The sequence below is a fragment of the Rosa chinensis genome, chromosome 3 (genome assembly GCF_002994745.2).
Source record: "Rosa chinensis cultivar Old Blush chromosome 3, RchiOBHm-V2, whole genome shotgun sequence".
Classification (NCBI taxonomy): Eukaryota; Viridiplantae; Streptophyta; class Magnoliopsida; order Rosales; family Rosaceae; genus Rosa; species Rosa chinensis.
In genome coordinates this window covers 19,342,473-19,348,472 of record NC_037090.1, presented here as the reverse complement: position 1 = coordinate 19,348,472, position 6,000 = coordinate 19,342,473, and positions in this window count along the sequence as shown.

Here is a 6,000-nt window from a genome sequence, read left to right as displayed (position 1 = left end):
TGAAACTTCCCACAGACGCAGGGGATCCCTACAAATTTGATCGATGAAATTATTGGTCACTGAACCAACCAACCTATAATTTGTCCACTTGCAGCTCCCTGGCCCCTATCAAAAGGTAAAGCTTGAGGCAATTATTGGTGTTTATGGTCCTACAGCATCTTCACCTGAAGACATCGAACTTGGTTTTAGTCTTCTAGAGGACTGGTTTCTCAACTTATGAAACCATTCTACCATCAAGCTAGCCATAACACTACCTGATGTAATATCGATCCTTAGTTAACATTTCATTTTAACACATCAATTCTGTCTTGATATTTTGTTACATCTCAGAAAGATTTTATATACACACAAGCAATAAGACTGTCTTGATAATTCCAGATTTCATACATGAATTTAATCTGAAATTAGCCAGCCACCCTAAAAATAACACCATAAAAACTCATCTTATTCAGGCTTAAATCAAGCTAGAACTTCCATATATACTCCTGAGAATGGTGGCGGAAATTATATATTGACGTTAAATGCAATGATGACAGGAAATTCATCTAGGCAACAACCATGGATTATGGGTGAACAGAGTTCTGGGTGGAGAACAAAGTGAAAGTAGATGGGGACCAGCAGTCTCTTTGACGAGTGGAGAACAACTTGAAAGCATATGTGATGACTCTTAGTTCCAGATTAGCTTTAGGCACCAAAGGTAGAAAGCATATGTGATGACTTTTAGTTCCAGATTAGCTTTAGGCACCAAAGGTAGAGATTGGATCGAATATATTGTTGACAAAAGTAGGGCATCAAAGTCTTTGAATCGAAGCCTTTACTCTGTCACAGTTGGAACCCAATTAATCTTACGAATTGAATGGGACCTATAAAATGTTGAAATGAATCAAATTTAACAACTAAATAATGATCTTTCTGCAGTCCCAATGGTACAAGCCTAATGAATAAAACTCTTACAACCAAGGTGTATAAAACTAAATTTTTCTATAATTTAGATTGTACCTGTTTTGATTTCTAGTTTTTCATTGAACCTTGTCCGTCTTGTTGTTGTCTCAATCAAAATGACTTCAACTTGATAGATACAAAGTTAAATACTGTAAAACAGCAATACACAGAAACAGAGTAAAGGAAGAGAATTGTAGGGCTACTCATCAAAGACAGTAGCAGTACCTTAATTTGCAAGCAAGTACTGGTTTTCCGGTGACCTCCACGCGCGAAATCAGAGCGTTGAGTTGAGCGAGCGGCCGGTCTTTTCCCTCAGTTTGCTGGTCTTCGCTGTGTCATTGATGACCGAGACTGTTAAATTGGGGTGGGTCGGGTCCTCAGATTAACCCGACTTATGTGGTTGTTTGGGCCTAGCCTGGAATTCGGACGACCCGAAATTTAACAAGTATATCCGCAAATCTGTCACTATTACAATTTTGGTTGATTCCAACCAGGTTAAGTCAAGTCTCACTTCCAACATAAAATATTCTCATCTTCAACTATAGTTTTAATCAACATACCTTGAAAAAAAAGAGAGTAAAACACAGTCATACTATACTAAAAAAATCAAGGACTACAACTTAAATTTTTTTTTTTTGCCTTCCCTTGAGTAAAATTGGTTAATCTTTTATTGAAATTGAAAAATTATAATGATATGATGCAAATATACATCAATAAAGAAAATAAACAGTACGAAAGGAAAAGATGCAAAAATTACATCTGAATTACAAGGAATTAATAAAGCAAGAGTAGCACCGTTGAAACGCATAGCTGATTTATACTACGGATTGCAGCAGTGTAGTGAATTGAGTAGTCGGTGGTTTGATACTCATGCCAATCCATCACACAAACTGATAAAAATCAATTCGGAGCTGAAATGAAAGCACTCTCCCATCCAAAATATTGAAGCCGGTCAAGGTTATGGTCATATTAGCAGACGATCTTTCACAAACAAATACCATAAACTTGGGTCCCAAATCCAATACCAATAACACACATGGCCCCCAAGCCAATGAAGCATATGACAAACAACCCAACAAAGATAATGGGCCATAGTCTAAGCCCAAACCTCATTTGGATCCCATATTCAGATCCTTCTACACAATTGGTATCAGATTCGGTGCTTCTGGTTCCAAGCTCAGCCCTACTGCCAGTTCCACCGCCGACTCGTAGCCCTGTCGATCATTACCACTGTCACAGCCTGCCACCTTCATACTTGTCAACCAGCAACGTTGAACAACCAGAAAGGAGACCCAACTGCCAAGCCAAACAGATAAAACACCACCACTGTCCCATCCGCCTGTAGGAATGGATGGATTTCAAAACTTTTTAATTAGTGTGGAATTAGTTTAACAATTAAACTACTAACTAGACATAAAATTCATTCCTTTAACCCATGATCTTGGCTTATTGTGATATGTATACAAACATAGCATGCATAGTAAGGAAGAACAAAAAGGGAGTTTATGTTCTACTCACCCTTGGAGCGTGATCTCAATCCGATCCAAGTGAACCACCAAAGTTCCTCTCCTTGTGTGCGTCTCCTCCACCTTGAAGCACCTTGGATTAAGAACTCCTTCTTGTGCTTGTAATCTTCTCTTTGATGTAACAAGTAAAGTCACAAAAGGATATGGCCTCTAAAGATCTTCACCAAGTGAATCAAGAGATGAAGAAAGATGAAAGAAAAGAAGAAGTATGCAAGTGTTCTTCTTTCTTTTAATTTTTGTAATGGACCAAGAGAGAACTCTCTCTCTCTCAAATCTGAAAATAATAGTGTGAAGATACTCTCTCACTTTTGTCCATGATTTCACTTTATATAATAGGAAATAAATCTAATTACTAAAAGAAAAATATTGACTTTCATAAAGCCAATATGTTGGCTGGTCCATACATATTATTAGGCACTAAAAATGTGTCTTGGGGTTTCATTTAAATCTCATTTAGTGAAGCCAAGTCCACACCAAAATCCGACAATCGTTTAGGCCCAATAGATTCTGTTTTTACCCGAAAATCCTAATTATGTCCAAATAATAAATCTAATTAATTATTTGGTCATAACCAACTCTTGTTTAATCTTCTTCATATACAATCTCAAGGATCCACTTATATGCTGTGCAATCTCTTAGGTTCTAATTAACAAGGCAGTGAAGCTTATAAAAACCATTCTATTTTGGTTACGAATTAAAAACTCCATTTTTGATTCTCCCTTATTATTAGGATTATAAATGTTTATTAATCCTCGGGGACTTCACAAGTCATATATGAGTGACGTCTTGCACCATATCATGACTACCCTAGTTAATGTAGAATGAGAAAGAACCTATTCAATTGGAATTACATTACAATACGGTCCTTCTCTAACACGATGTTCTAAATCACATCATCGGGGTATGGAATTAATATGTCAATCCCCTAATGTGATTTTCTTTCTTATGTGATTCTTAGAATGTGATTAGAAACTCCTTTTTAATCTCATTCATTGCTTTGGCCAAAGACTCATTGAATCACATCTTTGAACATACACCTTATTTACTTAAGGATAGAGATTCCTTGTTCTACACTCACATGTCTCCATGACCGAATTGATTATACCAATGAATGCATCTATTATATCCATTAAGGGACACAATATTATTGCATCATCAAGAGATAATCCATTCACTCATAAGACAACTATGGTGTCTCAGGTCAAAGGACTAATTTGTATTATTACAATTTAGAGTTCAAGTTTGACATGTAAGTAAGACTCCATACAAGAACTCTAATGATCGCGTTCAGTGTACTCTTTAAGATAAGAGCACCCACATACTTGTATTAATGTCTCTACACAAATGATAAGAGACATATCATCCTCCATATTGAGCATACACAGTATGTGCCAGTCTTTCCGGATCATCAATGTCCAAGTGATAATCTTATGACTAGGAACCTTTTAGGATAAGAGTGTAAAAGAGTAAAGGTCTCACACATCTAACTTTTTAGATTACTTTCTCTTTAACTCATATTCCTTGGACCTTGTTCAATCAAATATCAAATATAAGCAATGAACAATAAACTTGCCCTTTTGATTAATAATAATTACAATAATAATTAGGGCTAAATACTGATTACTACCCTGTAGTTTGGGTCCAAAATCAATTCAGTCCCTGAACTTCTAATTTCATCAAAAACACCCATGCACTTTCAATTTTGATATAATAGTTTTCCAAAAATTGAAGTTATTTAACTTGTTAATGTGTCTCATATATGGCCTATGTTTTATGATGTAGTGTCGAGGTGGCCTGCATAGTCAATTTAGGAGTGAGTCCTACTATAAAATAAATAGTTTTTTAACAAATAATCCAACTATAACTTGAACTCATAACAGAATATTAACGAATTGGACCTATTAGATCAAAATTGAAAGTGCAGGGGTGTTTTTGATGAAATTAGAAGTCCAGGGACTGAATTGATTTTGGACCTAAACAACAGAGTAGTAACTAGTATTTAGCCCTAATAATTATATCAAAATGATTGTTTTAGGACACAACTCCCTCACCGCCCCACACAACATCCTCCTTCACCGAATCTATGTGAGCAGCCACCTACGCCGACAATCCACCACATATTCATTGCCTAGACTTCGAAAACCACAGTAGACGACCACCGCCACCAACGAAAGGGACAATAACTTAGTTTGAAAGCCTACATGCAGTAGAAACTAAAACTAATAAAAATTAATCACACCTAATAATAATATAACTATTTTTACTTATATTCTTGCGATTCGGGTGGTTTTGTGGCTTCTTACGTAATAACTAAAAACCACACTGCCATTCTGGAAAGGGAAAAAAAAAAAAAAAAAAACCTAGCGTCTTCTCGCTAGCCGCAGTCGTTTCCTACCCTAGCGTCTTCTCTGTCGTTTCAAGAGTGCTCGTCCGGCGACGGCCCAGCGTTACTACTAGCCTTTGGTAGCACTGATGTTGCGGTGCTACCAGACTTCAGTGATGGTTCTTGGTTTTCTGGACGGGGAAGAATCTAACATTGGTTCACCAACGTTCATCCCTTTTCGATCCTCTTTGGCAACATTGCAAGTCGCGGCAGAATTCCAGGGACTGTGATTTGAGGCTGTGGAAGCATTGTTGGCATCCAGTAGATGGCGGAGTATACTGGGCATCCCATACCCGATCGGCTCGGGCCTGGTTGGCATGCATATTCGTTTACTTGGATGGCGGCGGTGATGGGAGGTGGCTTTCCTGGAAGGACGGCAACCAGGGTCGTGGCTGCTGCTTGGGCTTACATGCTACAGGGGTGGAGATGGGTTTGGGCATGGTTGGCCTTGTTGGGCTTTGACCTTGGGCTAGATTCTCCTTTGGACCATGATTGAGCTGCTGATTGGTCCAGCAAACCTTGTTTTCTAGTTTTTTCCTCTCTAGGCTTTTTCTAGTGGATCTAGTGTGCTTTGTCCTAATCTAGTTTAATTTTTTTTCCTGCAACTGGAAAGTCCCAAGACTTAATTCTTAGTTTCTCTAGTTGTACACCAATTGAGGTCTCTAAGTGACTAGATTTACTATAAAGGAGAGATAGATTGTGAGAGTTTGGGTCCTTTTATTTTTAGGCCCGAATAAGTGAGCTCATTTTGTTTGCAATGAGAGTTGTCGATTAATTTGTTGGGCGGCTTCACTATGCCAAAATCCTTATCAGACGACAGACAGAAACTGTTGTCTGATTTGGAGTGCCACCGTTGTAGAGCGAGCCGTTGTCTGTTGAAAATTCAGACAACGGTGGAACACAGTTGTCTGATAAATAAACAGGCAACGGGTATGTGTTATAACTGTTGTGTGATGGCTCGACAGATGGCTCGGCAGATGCCATGCGCAGCTGCGCAGCAGTTGAAGCGCTGCCTTCAATAAACAGTGTCAGTTTTAAGCTGTTGTATGTTAAGCGTGTCAGACAACATGTTTTTATTTTGTCTGTCGTCTGATTGATCTTCAAACTTCAGTTCTTGGACTATATCTGTTGTGTGATTAACTTTAGGAC